A 17620-nucleotide genomic window follows, 5' to 3' on the forward strand; every position below is an offset into this window, starting at 1 on the left:
GACCATCTACTTAAGTTCTAATATGAGGTATCGACTTCTAGTATGGCCTATTTAGAGGGTGGTAAAGGGTTATTTTCGTGCAACGTTTTCGGCCTTTTTATTTCACGTGTTTCCGTGTTTCGACGTTTTATTTATCGTTTTCTCGTGTTTGGTTCGATGTGCGTGCTTCGTGTTTTCCCTTCATTATTTTCTCGTGCTTGTCCCGCATTTGATTAAAAAGTAAACCGGGACTCATTCAAAGTCAGCCCAAATATTGTTTTAAATTATAAACTAATTAACTGGTCCCAAGATATTTATTAATAGCCTATTGTATTACTATGATAAATCGGATGCAACTAACGGACGCTAAAAGGTGACCACATGCAGGGTCGCCATGTCCATTTATAATGATTGCATGATCTCCAAGAACGGCTGAGTAATAACTTTTGGTACTTTTTTCCTTAATATTTACGATTTTATTCCTTGGCTTCGTTTTTCGAGAGTGTTTTTTTTTCGTGCAACGTTTTTGCGATTTGTTATTTCACGTGTTTCCGTGTTCAGACCCTCCCTTTTACCACACTCTATTTACTATCGGATACCGAAGTGTACAAAAATGAACGATTCCATAATAATGGAATTCTTGATGTTAAGTCACATATATTAAAAACACAGAAACGTATCAATATTTACTAATCACTAGTGCAAATCCAAAACACACATAAATTTAAGAGCATTACAGTGTATGAATAATATAAGAAATTTCGATCATTTGGTTGATTATCCTGTCACTGTTTGGTGTGCCGGCTTGCATACTTAACAAGTCCAAAAATAATTTTAACAGAAAGGAAATAATTTGTGCTGTAAATAACATATATACATGGTGCAAATAAAAACATGGGACTTGAAATTAATGTGCATGCAGTAGTCTCTTGAAAGAGTCAAGACTTTCTGCAGCGGTCACTGAAATAATAGTGACATCAATGAATTAAATAAACATTTAATTAGCTTACAAGATAACTTAATTGATAGAGAATACTGTAAAAAGGAAACAGTAAAAGTTGTAAAAATGTATATTAACGAACAGTCTTTATTTGACTTGTTTTATTTTCATTTGAAACAGATTTTTTTTTTATCTAATTTGTCAAAATGACAAGTGTGCATAATGATTTTATTGTTACAAATCAAATCCCAAAGCCCACTATAACTCATTATGTAGAAACCACAGCACTATTTTAAAATATCTCTCTGTGAATATCTAGACACAGATGTTTGATATCATAGGTCGTTATAATTAAATCTTGACCATTTAACTTTCACTTGTTTATCAAAGGGTACAACTGTCAACTTTGCTCAAGTCAGTAAACCCTTGCAATGCATAAAATGTAGCTTTACAATAAATATACATGTTTGAAAAGGATCTATAGATTGTTTATTATCATATATCAGATAAGTGAATTAGCGATCTGTGAAAATTCTTTATTGCCATGCTTTAAAATATATCTTAGATACACCGTATGGAGGTGCTCTTAATTGCAGGAAGCTAATACAGATAAGATGGATAGGTGTTCCGAATGAACAATAATTTAGCTTCCGAATATTCCTCCATAGACTATATTTCTAACTAATAAATATGCGTGAACCCTCAGGGGTTCACGCAATCATACAAATGATGCAGTTTTATTACTGAAATCCACAGTTAATAACTTAATTTTGGATGTAACACGTCTTCTGATTGGCTGAAAGTTTGTTATCTATCACCTCATGGACGTATTCTTATCATGTGACCGTGACGTCATCAAACGGGTTTTTTTCATGATTTACTCCTTAAAAATGGAATTTAGACTTAAATTATAAGGAATTACTGTCGTATTTTTTTCTGTCTATTCGAAATCTTTCTTTCTTTCTACAGGTATGAATCGCCGTTCTAGATCGGCGCACTCCTACATAGTAGGATGGCTAATGCGCTATATACAAATATACACCCGCACCCACTAAAAACTTATATTACACACAAAGGAACGTGCCACTAATCCACCAATTCATGCATATATATATATAACGGTAACGGTAAAAGCGTGCTGCACAAATACTGTGTTGTTATTTACATATTATATACATCGTACATTACAGTGAAGTTACGATTAAGACGGATGTGATCATCTTCACTGCTCCATGCTTAAAATACTAGTTGCTAATTTATGCTAGGTGTGCGAATATATGCATTAGCTTTATTGCAGTCTATAGGAAAGCACTAAATGTTAATGTCTAATATTTTGGACATACTGTTAATATTGGATATATGCGTTCATCTGCAGAATATGTAGAAATAACCTCAAAAATGAGGTGCACACTTTTAAATAACCCATTACGCGGGTTTTTATTTATGTTATTTCTTCATAGACAGAAAAAATATTACAGTCATTCCTTAAGTGTTAATTTAACAAAAAAATATCAGCTGAGAATTTCAAGAATAGCAAGTAGTAATTCATCATGACTAAAACCGAATAATTGACATCTCGATGACAAGATACCCCGGAGACGGGATTGGAATCCTACCGGTGAAAGTAAATCAAAATAAAGGCCATAAAGTATACCTTTTTGTGCTTCAGTGTACACTATACTTTTGAATATACCTTGACCCGGAACGTTCAGAAACAAAAGTTAGGACAGTGGCCAATAAACACCACAGGGACAGACTCACGTATATAAGCGAATATATATTAAATAACATAAGTTTAATTGTCAGTTTTCGTTTTACCTGTCTATTTGTATTAAATTATTTACGTTGGCACCATGATTTGTACTAGCAATGTGCAGTTTATTATTATTCATGTCCGTTGGTTGTTTTTTTTTTTCAGAATACGGATATAAATAGTAAACTGCACATTGCTAGTAAACGTACAAATTTTGGTTCCAACGTTAATACGCAAACTACATTACACTGATAAAAAAATATGTACATCCGCCAACCAAGTCCCTGTGATAAACACACGACGGACTATGTAAAAGACATAAGCCAAATTAGAATAGCCAAACCATTTAAGCGTAAATTTGCACAAAAGGGCATGGATTTATTTTTATCAGAATGTGCTGGCCATGATCGTATTTGTTGTAGTAAATTAGCTCCCGTCCGACACTATGTGCATTTCATCCGATTTGCGTAGAATTTTTGTAGTAATAATTTGTACATTGATATAAAAGAGGGACGTCGGAAAGATACCAGAGGGACACCGACCGTGCAAGGGCTGTATAGCCAGTCAAGGTCGTTAAAAACTTCCATTTGTTTGTAGAGGGACAGTCAAGATATGGGGGGAACATATATAATATTGCTTTATGTATTTGTGAAATTAACTTAGAGTTGTCTCATTGACCATCATACCACATTTTCTTATTTTCATCATTATTGCAGCATAGTAGAGCTTTCACAGTGCAAGTAATATAATTTCCTTTATGACAACAGAGTTCAAGAGAAAGATAACATAATCTTTATTTTACAATAAAGAAAGGAATAAAAGAAATGTCGTTTAAAAGGTTAGCTTCTAAGATAGGAAGATATCTGATAAAAAAAGACCAATATCGACAAAGGAAAAGGGATTCATACCTAACTGTCAAAGAAGAATGTCAACTGATTTTCAGTGTAACTGGAAAATGTTCGATTCTAAGTCAATACGAATATGTTTTATAACTTATACTTTAAACAGGGACAATGAAAGTATGGTTACATATGAGGGTCTGGATGGAGGTTCTTCATTTCGTTATTCTTTAACTTTTTAGACCATTTTTCTCTATTCTTTATTAATTTGGACCCTTATTCTTTATTCTTTATATTTCAGCACCCCAATTTTCTCTATTCTTTATATTTTTTGCCCTTTATTCTGCACATTTTGCACATTATTCTTTATTCTGTAAACCCCATCCAGATCCTCACTTATCGTGATGTACATGCTACGTCTAAAAAGTATCAATATGGAATAATGAAAGGAGCTATATTGCATGACAGGAAAAATACTAAAAACATCTAGAAAACAATCCGTTTGATCATCATACAGACGGAACAATTGTAAACTAACTTAATGCGGGGTTAAAAAAGGAAGGAAAATCGTATCTTGTACCATCAACTCATCAACTGACCCATAATAGAGTAGTACATGTATTCATCCTGAATGGAAGGTAAGAAATGTTGTATTATTTTTTCAATTGCTGCTTTGAATACAGAAATGAATAAATGAATAAATCTATAGTAACGGAGTGAAATGACAAGAAGTTGCCGATGCATTGTCGTGCTAAGAATACCCCTACAGTCTTATATTCAAAATATCGGCAAACTGGTCGAAACAGCGCACACACGTTAGAGCTCACCACTGTCAAAATGAAGTCATTATGTTGAGAAGTTCCGGGAAAAGTGTGACGAATATATATACTTGTTGGACGAACGGACGGACGAACAAGTTAATTGCAATATAGGTTAGCAATTTTTCTTTACACTTGGTTCAGTTAAGTGAAACACGGAATCCTTGCATTTAATTTCTTCTTGGTCCTAACCTCAGCAAATACAGACATAAAACTAAAATTTGTACTATAACCTGTTTCAAAGCGTGAACACGGTTTGGATGCACTTAATTCCATTGATATAATGTTGCTAATCATAATTATTGTGTCCTCGTTTTATAAAGAATAATAGATTACTTCAATGTATATTTTCACCTATATCCCAAGGGTTATTGAAATAAATATCTCATAAGCAATGATGCTAACAAGTCTCATGTATACGTCATATTTTATTTATTAAAACTGAAATTCGAAAAAGATATCAAAAATGTTATGAAACAGAGTTTTTTTTGTCTATTATATTTTTGTTTGACGTTAAAACAACTAGAGACATTAAATAATTTCTACCCTAGTTCAGGATAAAAAAATCTACACGGTCATATATTCAAAATGTATTAAGAGAACAAGACAAGACGAACAAAAGGACAGTTCTAAAGCCCTGTACATATGAAGAGATTTATTTTAAGAAAAGCCGAAAGATGTTAGGTTATAAAAACGGGACTTAAAACCTGTTTTTCGTTAACGTATGTTGAATAAATGCATTTTAAAACTTCCTTTTAACCTCTCAAAAGTGTGTTATGTACAATACAAGTACACTTACACGTAACAAAACGAGCAAACGCATTATTTATAAAGATGCCGAAAAACTGTACTGAATATTTCTCAGTTTTATTCGTTTGATCGTTAGCTTCATCAGAGTGATGTGTATCATGTGCATTCGTTATATAATCAGGAATAAAATAACGGGCAGGATGGCGTTTACTTTATTCTTTCTTTTAGTGCTGTAAATGTATTTCTGTATATAAGAAATAGTTCAGAATGGTTTTACTCAAGAATGTTCATAGATCTCACCTCGTCCGCTTGACTCAGATCTGGATGTCCTCTTTCGGTTGTCCTTAACAGCTGCTCTGCTAGCATCCATTCCCCCCTCTGACAGAGATGTAGTATCCGCACTGTCGACTGCACTGTGCCACCAGAACTTACTGATAAGTTGTCCTCGGAACTTTTGATAGACATGCCACTTCCGATACCACTAGAATTAGTGGCAGTACTTGTAGTACTATCGCCACACCCAGTATTATCTCCTACATCTGTAGGCTCTCCTTCATCTTCTGGATTTTTCATACTTCTTCTGTGCTTGTAATCTAAAAACTATGATTCTGTCTAAGCTTCTTATTTAACGTTGCTTATATCTATATTTACATTTTGTTTTCAGGAAACTAATCCTTAACTAGTAAAACAATTATAAATGAAATTCACATTACGAAATTACGGTATACCTAAATATTTCCAAAATACGGTGACTAGGTGAAGGAGTCACCGGACAACACAATTTAAGGCATTGACAAGCTAATTCCAAATCTTATACACTTGACATTTATCTCACGTTCAGTTGACATTATTTAATAATTCCAGGTTTTTGCTAATTTCGATATGTGACGTTCACGCACCTTTCTGTGGTCAACAGGTCAAAAGTTAAGATGTCTTGGACTAGTATTTCCAATGTATTTGTTGATGGGATGAATTAATTTAGTTATAGATTAACCATCACTCGACAGCTATTTTATCTTGAATAAACACCGCTGTAATATTTAGTTGATTTTGATGGTTTTTAATTAAAGAAGAAAAGCCGATCGAAAGTTACGAAACATTGGCCAGTCAAAAAGCACAATAAATAACGAAAAAAAATTGATAACGACAAGTCTCCCTTTTAACCAATCAGAAGATAATTATAGCATTGATCTGTTATCAATTGCATTTTATGTCTGTCATAATTTGGTGTGTTAACCGGAATGGATTAAGATTAAAGAATATTGAATGTTATTATTTCAGATGCGTAAAAATTAAAATAAGTTGAAGTAATTGAAGCTCTGAATGTATATTGTAACACTAATTGTCAATCAGGTCAAATGCGTGTCAATAATTAAACAATTTCGATACAAAACCATGAGTAGTCGGGTAGAACTTGAATTTTTGTTTGTAGTTTTATGTGATGCAATTATGTGTTGAAGCGTAGAGTAAAGAAATGACAAATATATGCAAATGACGTATCCTGCATGGTTAAGTACCGAGGCAGCAATTTAAAGCATACATCATTTTTTTTTAATTAAAAAAACAGTTATCAAATATTAACAAAAAATAGAAAATAAAACTCTGGAGATAACAGATCAAATTATATATTAAAAGAACAAATGAACAATTTCACAAATTAGTTTCTGGTATTTTTTCGACTAACGTTATGAATTTCAATTAATATTTTAAAGCACACTCGTTCCAGATTCTTACCTAAGACAGTCGGCAAGTGTATTTCTAATTATTATATTTTGAAAGCGTAACATGGACAATTCCAGTCTTGTTTCATGTATCAAGTAATTTCCCAGAGTTACGTTTTATTCGTATTAAAATTCATATAATAATAAATAAAAAAAATCATATACCCCACGTCGTTGCTTAGGGAACACATTTCAAGCGGAACTCACTCTTTACGATATGTATGATTGCTTTTTTATACGTCATGATTTTCTTTTTGATACATTATTTGAAAGCATTCATTTTGCATAAATACCACAAATTGTGAGGTTATTGACCATTATCTGCTGTTTCTAAGAATGATTCCAAGAGTACTATACTGCAGTCTGTTGTAGTCATTGTCTGTAACACAATGACTGTACTCCACGATATAGCTAAGTATTTAATCATCGTATTCATAGCAAATAGTTAACGTGTTACATTATTAATAAAATGGCTGGTTCCTTTCTTTGGCTTTTATTGAGTTTCTTGATAGTCGTTTTTGTTCCGATTATGTTGACAGCATGCTATCGTTATTACTCGATGTACTGACAACGATTTTGAATGGCCAGAGATTCCAATTAAACTCAAATACAGGACCACAAATCAATACTTCACAAAGTTGAGATTTGATTTTGATAAGTAAAACGCCTATACATTTCTGCATGGATTATTTCTTTAAGAATATACATTTGGTATTATATCAAGATATGTTATTACTTAAAATGCTTATTCCTGATTTGTTTCCTTGAAAGTTATGTAAGGCATTTTAAAACAAAATGGTTTGTTTAGAAAACCGACTTCGACTTTATCTTTATTCTAATTCAACTAGTTACAATATAGTCCTATAGATTGATTTAATTTGCCGAGTAAAAAAACAACCTTGTTTCTTCGAGTATATACCTACACAAACTGTTTCCAGAATAACAAAGACATTCATATTGCATTTGAATTAAATGTTTTTTCTATGAGTATTTAACGAACAATGGTAACATTCATGGTAACTGACTATCGATAAAAGGAAGTATTTTTCCAAAACGGGACGATCATTTTACCGTAATGTTTATAAAACTAACAAGTTCAGAAGTAGACCTTTAAACCTTTCTTTTATGGAATCTTCTCTGAAGTACAGCCACTCGTTATTTTTTTTATTTGCTTTTTGACCAGGTCATTTTAAAATTGTAATGTAAGTCTATTCAATTTATTCTTACCTAAATACACAACTTTTCTTGAGATCAAAGCAGAAAATGCGGCATCTTCTCGCAGAAGTCATCTGCTTTCAGTCGAATATTAATAAGACTGAAGATGACCATTCTAAAGAAGAACGGCCCTGCATGAAATAATACAAAATCAAGCGACTTTTGTGTTACTAAAAGACAACGGACAAGTGTGTGCAAAATTTAAACTGAAAGATCTCGGAAATATTTTTAATATTCACGGAGATTAAACGGTCGAAAGATAGCATAATTATGTTTGTTCAACAACCACAAAATGACAATATTTGGATATATGCACAAATATTTGTGAGTGAATATTGAGCACATGCGAGTACAACACAAATATTTACATGAAAGGCATTGTTCAAATAGACAAACATCATGGTAAATTGTTTAGCGCTGCATGTGCTCTAATTTGCTGGTTCCTGAACCATCTGAAAATTGTCTTAAATCTATGTCTTTTTCACGATCACGCGTAGAAATGCTTTTTAAGTGACGTACGTCTTCAATCGGAAACTACCTGTCTGCAATTTTGTATTACCCAATTGTTTGATTGATTGTTGGTTGCTTAGAGTCCAGTGGCAAACCTCAACTTTAATTCAAACATGAACATAAGTGATCATAAAAAGAAGTTCTTAATCAAAAGCTCAAATTTCAGTAAAAAAAGTAGGAAGAATAAAGCAATTAGAGCTCTCTGTCCCTTTTACATGACAGACTTTTGTGAGGCTTAACTTAACTTCAATATGCCAGATGCCTGCGACAGTCAATGAATATTAGAAGTACTTTAGTATTGGTTTTACTATATGTAATTGAATGTCTATAACTATGTTTAAAGACTTAGGCAATGTCAATTTAGTTTTGGTATCAGTCTTGTCTCCCATTGATTCAATTCTTTTGATTACACCTTATTGTCAGTCATCATGACATGTGCTGTCCTCGTTCTAATGTATGTCTTTTATTCCTTATCTTTCATTGATTGAAATGACTGGCCTATCCAACTCATTCTATTTTCAGTTATAAAATTTAAAATGCAAACACAATACTCTAATATTTCTTAAACAATTGCTACCAGTGGTGCTTTGATATCAAATAGTCAAGGAACTGTGTTATTAACCGAAACCTTATGAAAGATTACGCAGAGTAAAGCAATATATGATTGAAGCCTGTCAACCTGGGAAAGTTCAAGAAGTGTATATTTTCTAAAAGCAAGTATGAGCCCAGTATAATTGTGCTTGACACACTAATGAGTTGGACAATAGTATTCATGCTGCAAAAAAAGCAACACTGTCTTAAAGATCAGCAGTGGTAAGAGCAAAGCATGTTTTTTTCTCGGATAAATTCGATGTGAAATAGAAGAATGAAATTCCTGTTATTAAACTGTTAATAAACATTAAAGCGGAATCAAATTAAAATAAAAATGTAAAAAATGGATGTTGACTTCTTTTTGTTATTATTAAGAATTTTTTTTTGTTATAATTAAGAAATTGTAAGAGAAAAAAAAACCAACACCATGACACAAAGAAAAAAAGGATGAAAAAAAATGTTCACAAAACACACAGAAAACTAGACTGAACAACAAGAACACAAACTGTGAACAAAAGTGCGCTGGAATGGCAGGCAGTTAATTCATGCCCAACTTATGCCTCACTCACTCAATTGTGTTGCTCATGACAAATAATACGTCAGTAAGGACTATCTCAAGTTTATTCGTGCAATACGCTAATCGACAACTTTAAAATATGGAATACAAGGAAAAACAGATACAAAATCAGTGAAATGTAAACATTCTATATGAGAATAAGTGAAAACACCATGTCATATCCCTTTATGATAGATCGGGTTCCTTCCCCCATCTTGGAACGTAAACTAGCAGAACAAAATCGGTCTAGATATTAAGTGAAATATACAAATTTTGAGACAGTAATGCCATCTATCTATAAAACTTTTCATCTTAACAATGACAACAATTTTTTTCTAATTAATTCGTCTGTCTTTTTTTTCAAATGCAGAATATTTTTTGGTTGATCCAGAATTTTTTCAACATAGACATATAAGAGGAGATAATTCAGATAACTTAATTTGATGAAGGAGTGTATATTTGATTCACCTATGTTGTCTTGAAGCAAGAAAACAAGTATGGTGAGTATATCTCAATTTTTTTTTTAAAGCACATTATAAGAGTTATCATATCATATTTTACTTCAAAATTCTAACGTATAGTTTTATTTCTATTCACACAAAAGTGTTTTTTGCATGTACAATATTTTCAGAGTCTGACAACTTTTTACAACCTGTAACTTATAGCTGACCTATTGCTTATGGTAATTGAAAACAGACCAAACACAAATACTAAGGTTTGACCAATGAACCATGAAAATGAGTTCAAGGTCAGACAATATCTGCCAGACAAACATGAACACCATACAACAAATATAGTTGACCTACTGCTTATAGTATTTGAAAAACAGACAAAAACAAACACAAAAACTTAACAGTGACCAATGAACCATGAAAATGAGGTCAAGGTCAGATGAAACCTGCCAGACTGTCTGACCTGTACCCCTTACAATTATTCCATATACCACATATAGTTGACCTTCTGCTTATAAAATCCGAGAAATGGACCTAATCATGTATCTTTAACCTTGATCACTGATCCATGAAATGAAGTCAGGGTCAGGTGAACCCTGTCTGACGAACATGTAGACTTGCAATGAACCTATATACCAAATATAGTTATCCTAAAACTCAAAATAAGTGAGAAATTCACATGACAAACAAACTAAAAAATTTTTCAAGCAGTTGCTGAACCATGAAAATGAGGTCAAAGACAATGGACATGACAAACGGAAACTTCGTAACATAAGGTATCTACATTCAAGGTATGAAGCATCCAGGTTTTCTACCTTCCCGAAATATAAAGCTTTATACAAATAGTTTACGCCACCGCCGCTGTCGGATAGTAGTCTTTGTCTCACAAGACAAAAATTTATTGTTTTTAATTTAATTCCCCATCTACAGTCAAGGACATATCCTCCACAGAAAATTGAAACATTATGTCATTACCACATCTCAGCTTTAAGGCCTAATTTAAGCATATGAAAGTCACAACTACGTATAATTTAGCTACTTAAAACTACACAGCAATGTCAAATTTGTTGTTTCATCTCAGTTTCTTGTAAATGTTCTACAACTAATTTTGAAGTGCTTTTAACTAGTTCTCTAATTGCAATTAATGAACTTATTATCAACTTTTGTAATAAAGCATATCACTTATCAAAATAATAGAATTAATTATTTTTAAGAGTAAATCATTCTTTGGATGTTTAAGATAAATTGCACGCTTTTGATTGTCCCTTCAATTTGGTTGATAGTTATGACTTGTTGACTCTCTACACAACACTTCCTCACAGTCTCATCAAACAGTAATTTTCTTAAATAATTATATTATATTTTAACTAGAGGCTCCAAGGAGCATGTATTGCTCACCTTGCATTTTTTTTTATAAAATTGATACAATACAATGTAAATAGTATACACCTATAATTGCTAACATCTACATCTTTTGGTCTCTGGTGGAAAGTTGTCTCATTGGCAATCATACCACATCTTACTTTATTATAAAAACAACAAATGGGAAACAATTTCTTTCAAGGGCAATAACTCTTATAAAGTTGAGTGACAATTTGGGCCAAAAAGATTTATTAGAAATCTTGTCCTGATCATTTTTGCAGTTTCTCTATTTACTATAGGTTCCATAAAAACACTAACATAAGTAAACATGTCTTTCAAGGCCAATACTTCTATAAGGAGTCAACTAACAATTTCAGCCATGTTGACTTATTTGTTAATCTTGTCCTGCTGATCCTATATGCTATCTACAGTTTCTTTCTATCTTCTATAGTTTTTGCACAAACACAAAAAATGGGTAAAAATGGTCAATCAAGTGAAACAGCTTCTAAAGGGAGTCATCTTAAGATTTCTTCCATTTGACATATTTATAAGTGTTTTTTCTGATGATCATTTTTGCTTTAAACAGGGTTCTCTTTTGTTATATAGTTATTTGTTTTAGAGTGATTAAGGTTATAACACTATGTTGACTGCTGTACATTTTTACCTATTATGTCTGTTTGTTTTGCTCACACATTGTTGTCAATATAATGGAATTCCATGTGACTGCCATACAAGTGAAAGGTTTAGCTAGCTATAAAACCATTTTCTACATAAGGAAATGTCTGTGCCAAGTCAGGAATATGACAGTTGTATTCCATTCACTTTATGTGTTTGAGCTTTTGATTTTGCCATTTGATAAAGGACTTTCCATTTGAATTTCCTTGGAGTTCGGTATTTTTGTTATTTTACTTTTTTCTTACTAAAATTTCCCCCTGAACACAAAAATGGGTTAAACACTCATACCACATCTTCCTATATCTATAAAAGCCTCTTTCATAGATGATAACTCCTATAAGGAGTAAAATTTTGGACACTTAAACTTGCATTGAGGTGAGAGTTTTTTACTGTTTTTTTTTGTTGAAAGCCTCACTGTGACTATATTAAAGATGAAGAATAGCAATAAAAGTGCTGTTCTTTTGCTTTTTGTGTCGTGGATGGATACCCGATATCCTTTCTTTTCTATTATTTGTAGATCTTGACCTACAGTTTATTTTTGCTATTCGCAATTTCTCTCTTTATACTATAGCTTCTCATATATGCTGATCACTTTTTGTGCTTTCAGGTTCTCTCAATCTTCTCTGGTTCCAACAAAAATTACAACTAGAGGCTCTAAAGAGCCTGTGTCGCTCACCTTGGTCTATGTGCATATCATACAAAAGGACACTTTCCAACATTGTAGATGAGAATAGACTTCATGACAAAAATCTCTTATTTTGTTGATCTTGTATTACTGATCTTTTAGTCTGTCTAGTTTCTCTCTATCTTCTTTAGTTTTCGCTCAGGGTAAAATAAATCCTCATTTAAGGGCAATCACTCCTATGAAGAGTGACAGTCTACTAACTTTATCGGCAAAATTTTACTTTTTAATCAATCTTGCCTTGCTGATCATTTTTGTGATTTAAAGTGTTTATTTATCTATTATAATTTAAATCATATAAGGCATAATGGGAAAAAAAATGTTTCTCTCTAAATATCATAGTTTTCATTATAATAGGCAAAAATGAAAAAAAGTTGTAAAATTTGTCATTTATGGGCAATAACTCCTATAAGAATTTGTCTAACAGTTTTGACGTATATGGACAATTGGGAGAGCTCATTATTCTGAACATTTTTGCTCCTTTCAGATTTTCTCTATTTATAACTGTTCAAAAAATAATAGACATAACATGCATGATGATTGTGGCAAAGTTTGGTTAAATTTGTCTCAGTAGTTTCAGAGAAGATTTTTGTAAAAGATTACAAAAATTTACAAAAAATTGTTAAAAAAATGACTATAAAGGGCAATAACTCCTTAAGGGGTCAGTTGAACATTTTGGTCATGTTGACTTATTTGTAGATCTTACTTTGCTGTACATTATTGCTGTTTCCAGTTTATCTCAATCTATAATAATATTGAAGATAACCAAAACCAGCAAAATTTTCTAAAAATTACCAATTTATGGGCAGCAACCCAACAATGAGTTGTCTGATTTGTTTGAAAATTTCAGGGCAGATAAATCTTGACCTAATTAACAATTTTACCCATGTCAGATTTGCTCTAAATGCTTTGGTTTCAGAGATATCAGCCAAAATCTACATTTTACCCATATGTTCTATTTTTAGCCATTACAGCCATCTTGGTTGGCTGGCCGGGTCATCGGACACATTTTTTAAACTAGATACCCTAATGATGATTGTGGCCAAGTTTGGTTAAATTTGGTCCAGTAGTTTCAGAGGAGAAGTTTTTTGTAAAAGTTAACGACGATGACGGACAACGGACGCCAAGTGATGAGAAAAGCTCACTTGGCCTTTTAGGCCAGGTGAGCTAAAAAAGGTATAACTTGTCTTTCAAGAGTAAATATTCCTATAAAGAGTAGACGGACTTAATTTTTGTAGATCTTGTTCTGCTGATAATTTGTTTATATAAATATGTAGTTTCACTTTAAATATTTTAAAAACAATGCTAAAGGATGATTGTGGCCCAGTAGTTTCTGAGGGAAAGAATTTTGTAACAACAGAAAAACGTGATGAGAAAAGCTCATTTAGCTCTTTAAGCCAGGTGAACTAAAACTCTGAATGCAAATTTATTTGCTGCAACTCATATCAAGCCTTTTTCTATAATGAAAAAGGTCAATATGCTAGATATACTCACTGAAACTGCTTAAAGATGACTTTACCTGTAAATTTTCTACTTGACAACATCAATGTATGTTTTGGCAAAGAATTATTTCAATATGGTATTCTTATTGGTACCAGTTGGGCCCTATTAATAGCAGACTTGTTCCAGCATTGTTATGAATCACAGTTTATGGCCAAACTAAAGTATTGGCCATATTTTAAGGTAAGGGTGAGGGTAATAGCTGACAAACAAGTTTACCCCAGCAACATTTTATATGTACCTGTACATGTCTCAGGCACCTGTAATTCAGTGATAGTCTTTGGTTGCTATTCATGTATTTGTTTTTCATTTATTGTTTTTAGCATAAATCAGGTTTTCTTCAATAATTGTTTTTTTTACATCGTGATGACCGTGAGGTCATTTTGATGTATTGCTATCGCCTAAATTTCCATTATGCAAATTAGTTTTGGGTTTCCAACCGATCTATAAAAATTATAGATCCGCAGTCATTATCTAGTGCAAAATAACATTACTTATCGCTTGTTTCAAATTCAATTTTTCAATGGATACTCCTATAAATATTTTTATTAAAACACAAATTAATAATATGAAAATGTGTTGTCGTTAGTTATATATATAAAAGTAAAAAATCATTGATGATATCTATGCACACGTACCAAAAAATTGTGTTAAAGCTTACGGAAGAATATCTCAAGAACGTTTTGCGACACTCCCGGCAAGGACTGATAACTCTGTTATTGTTTTGCGGGAAAATATGAATGGCTTCTTATATCCAATCTTTTAGTAAAATCGATTTTTTTACAGAAGAGTGTCCACCATGCACTTGCACTGCACTATTATTAGAATAGTAGAATAGAATGATATACAAATAGATGAAAATTATATATACATGCAACCGTAATATTAATATAATATATAACAACCAGTGTATACTCTGGGACTATTATTATATTAGTATAATAGTCCCAGGTATACTGATTTGTATCACTACAATATAATAGTTATTACGGTGCAGTTGAATTTCCTGTCATTTATTCATCATCCATGCATGAACTTGTATCAGAAAAAAATATATCTCTGTAAATTAACCTCAGTTTCAGGTATAGAGATGTGATCTATTTCTGTGACATGTGCTTTTGACCATCCACAAGAACCTGCGGTCATCCGATGTTCAGTACTTCAGTACTTTGATTGTGTCTTTAACCTAGTTAACAATATCTATCTGGTAGAAAATATATGTTTGAACTTTTTGTGATAAATTTAAGGATGATATATCAAAATATGCCTAACGTGGGATTAAAAAAATAATCAAAATGATTAATTTCATAAAAAAAAGTAATTATATTCAAAATTATAAAACTTCATTCTGTGTATTTGTATATATTTCTGATTGCTCTTTTTGAAACATTATGATTGGCATAATCTTTTTTTTTTTCATTATTGTGTTGTCTTCCTTCCAAGTTTCTCCTTTGTATTTTAATACTTCATATATAAAATAAACAAGAGTGGACACACTGAAATGTCTCGCCTGTTTTAGTGTTCATAATTGAATTTATGTTGAAAGTAAAAAAAATAAGTTTATATAAGTTTTACATTAAATTAACATTTTAATGATGAATGAACATGAAGTCAAGGTGAGATAAACCCTATTGACAAATATGGCCATTTTTTTTTTATTTCCTCTTGAGTATAGACAAGCCTGTGCACAAGGAAAAGTTTTAAGGCATTGCAGAAACTGGATAAATATTTGTCAATTCCTAGAGATGAACCTGAAAGACCCCCCTCACCCCAAAAAAAAAAAACTAAAATTATCTTCAATCTTTGATCAAAATATTGTAAAAAGTCATATTTTCATATTATCTATTTATCTATTTATGTTGCTATGCTAAAATATTTTTTACTTATCTCAATACTTATCTTATTTCATATGTATCAAAAATCAGTAAATGTGATTCTGTTGTGCAAACAAAATTTCAAAAGTTCTTCAATCTGTACATATTCAGCCAATTAATCTTTATGAAGGGACTGGAGTGTACTGATAAACATTCATGCATGAGTGACCTTATTTTAACATTTTCACACGTTCCAATGTTTTTGTTAATCACAGTTTAGTAATGATCCCTTAAAAGTTTTTATTATTTATTATCATTATTAATGTTATTTAAAGATTTTTATAAAATAATCTATTTCAATGTAAGTAATCAGCAGTTAAATAATAAAATACATTCCATACACCAAATATAGTTGACCTATTACTTATAGCATCTGAGAAGAAGACCAAACAACAGAAACTTAACATTGACCAATGAACCATGAAAATAAGCTCAAGGTCAGATGAAACCTGTCAGACAGACGTGCACACCTTACAATCATTCCATACACCACATATAGTTGACCTATAACTTATAGTATCTGAGAAGAGGACCAAACAAGAGCAACTTAACATTGACCAATGAACCATGAAAATGAGGTCAAGGACAAATGACACCTGCCAGACAGACATGTACACCTTACAATCATTCCATACACCAAATATAGTTGACCTATTGCTTATAGTATTAGAAAAACAGACCAAAACACAAAAACTTAACATTGACCAATGAACCATGAAAATAGGTCAAGGACAAATGACACCTGCCAGACAGACATGTACACCTTACAATCATTCCATACACCAAATATAGTTGACCAATGGCTTATAGTATTAGAAAAACAGACCAAAACACAAAAACTTAACATTGACCAATGAACCGTGAAAATGAGGTCAAGGTCAGATGAAACCTGCCAGACTGACATGTATCCCTTATAATCATTTCATACACCACATATAGCTGACCTACTGCTTGTAGTATCTGAGAAACGGACCTAATCACGTAACTTTAACCTTGATCACTGATCCATGAAATGAGGCTGAGTCCAGGTGAACCCTGTCTGATGGACATGTAGACGTTGCAAGGAACCCATATACCAAATATAGTTATCCTATTACTCATAATAAGAGAGAAATTTACATAACAAAAAAACTAAACTTTTTTTTCAAGCAGTCGCTGAACCATGAAAATAAGGTCAAGGACATTGGACATATGACAGACGGAAAGTTCGTAACATAAGGTATCTGCATACAAAGTATGAAGCATCCAGGTCTTCTACCTTCTGAAATATAAAGCTTTATACAAATAGTTTACGCCGCCGTCGCCGCCGGATAGTAATACCTATGTCTCACTTTCTGCGACTTTCGTCGCAGGCGAGACAATAACCAAATGCATTTTTAACTTAAAAGTAAAACCTTTGTATA

The sequence above is a fragment of the Mytilus californianus genome, unplaced genomic scaffold (genome assembly GCF_021869535.1).
Source record: "Mytilus californianus isolate M0D057914Y unplaced genomic scaffold, xbMytCali1.0.p SCAF_1, whole genome shotgun sequence".
In the NCBI taxonomy this organism is placed as follows: domain Eukaryota; kingdom Metazoa; phylum Mollusca; class Bivalvia; order Mytilida; family Mytilidae; genus Mytilus; species Mytilus californianus.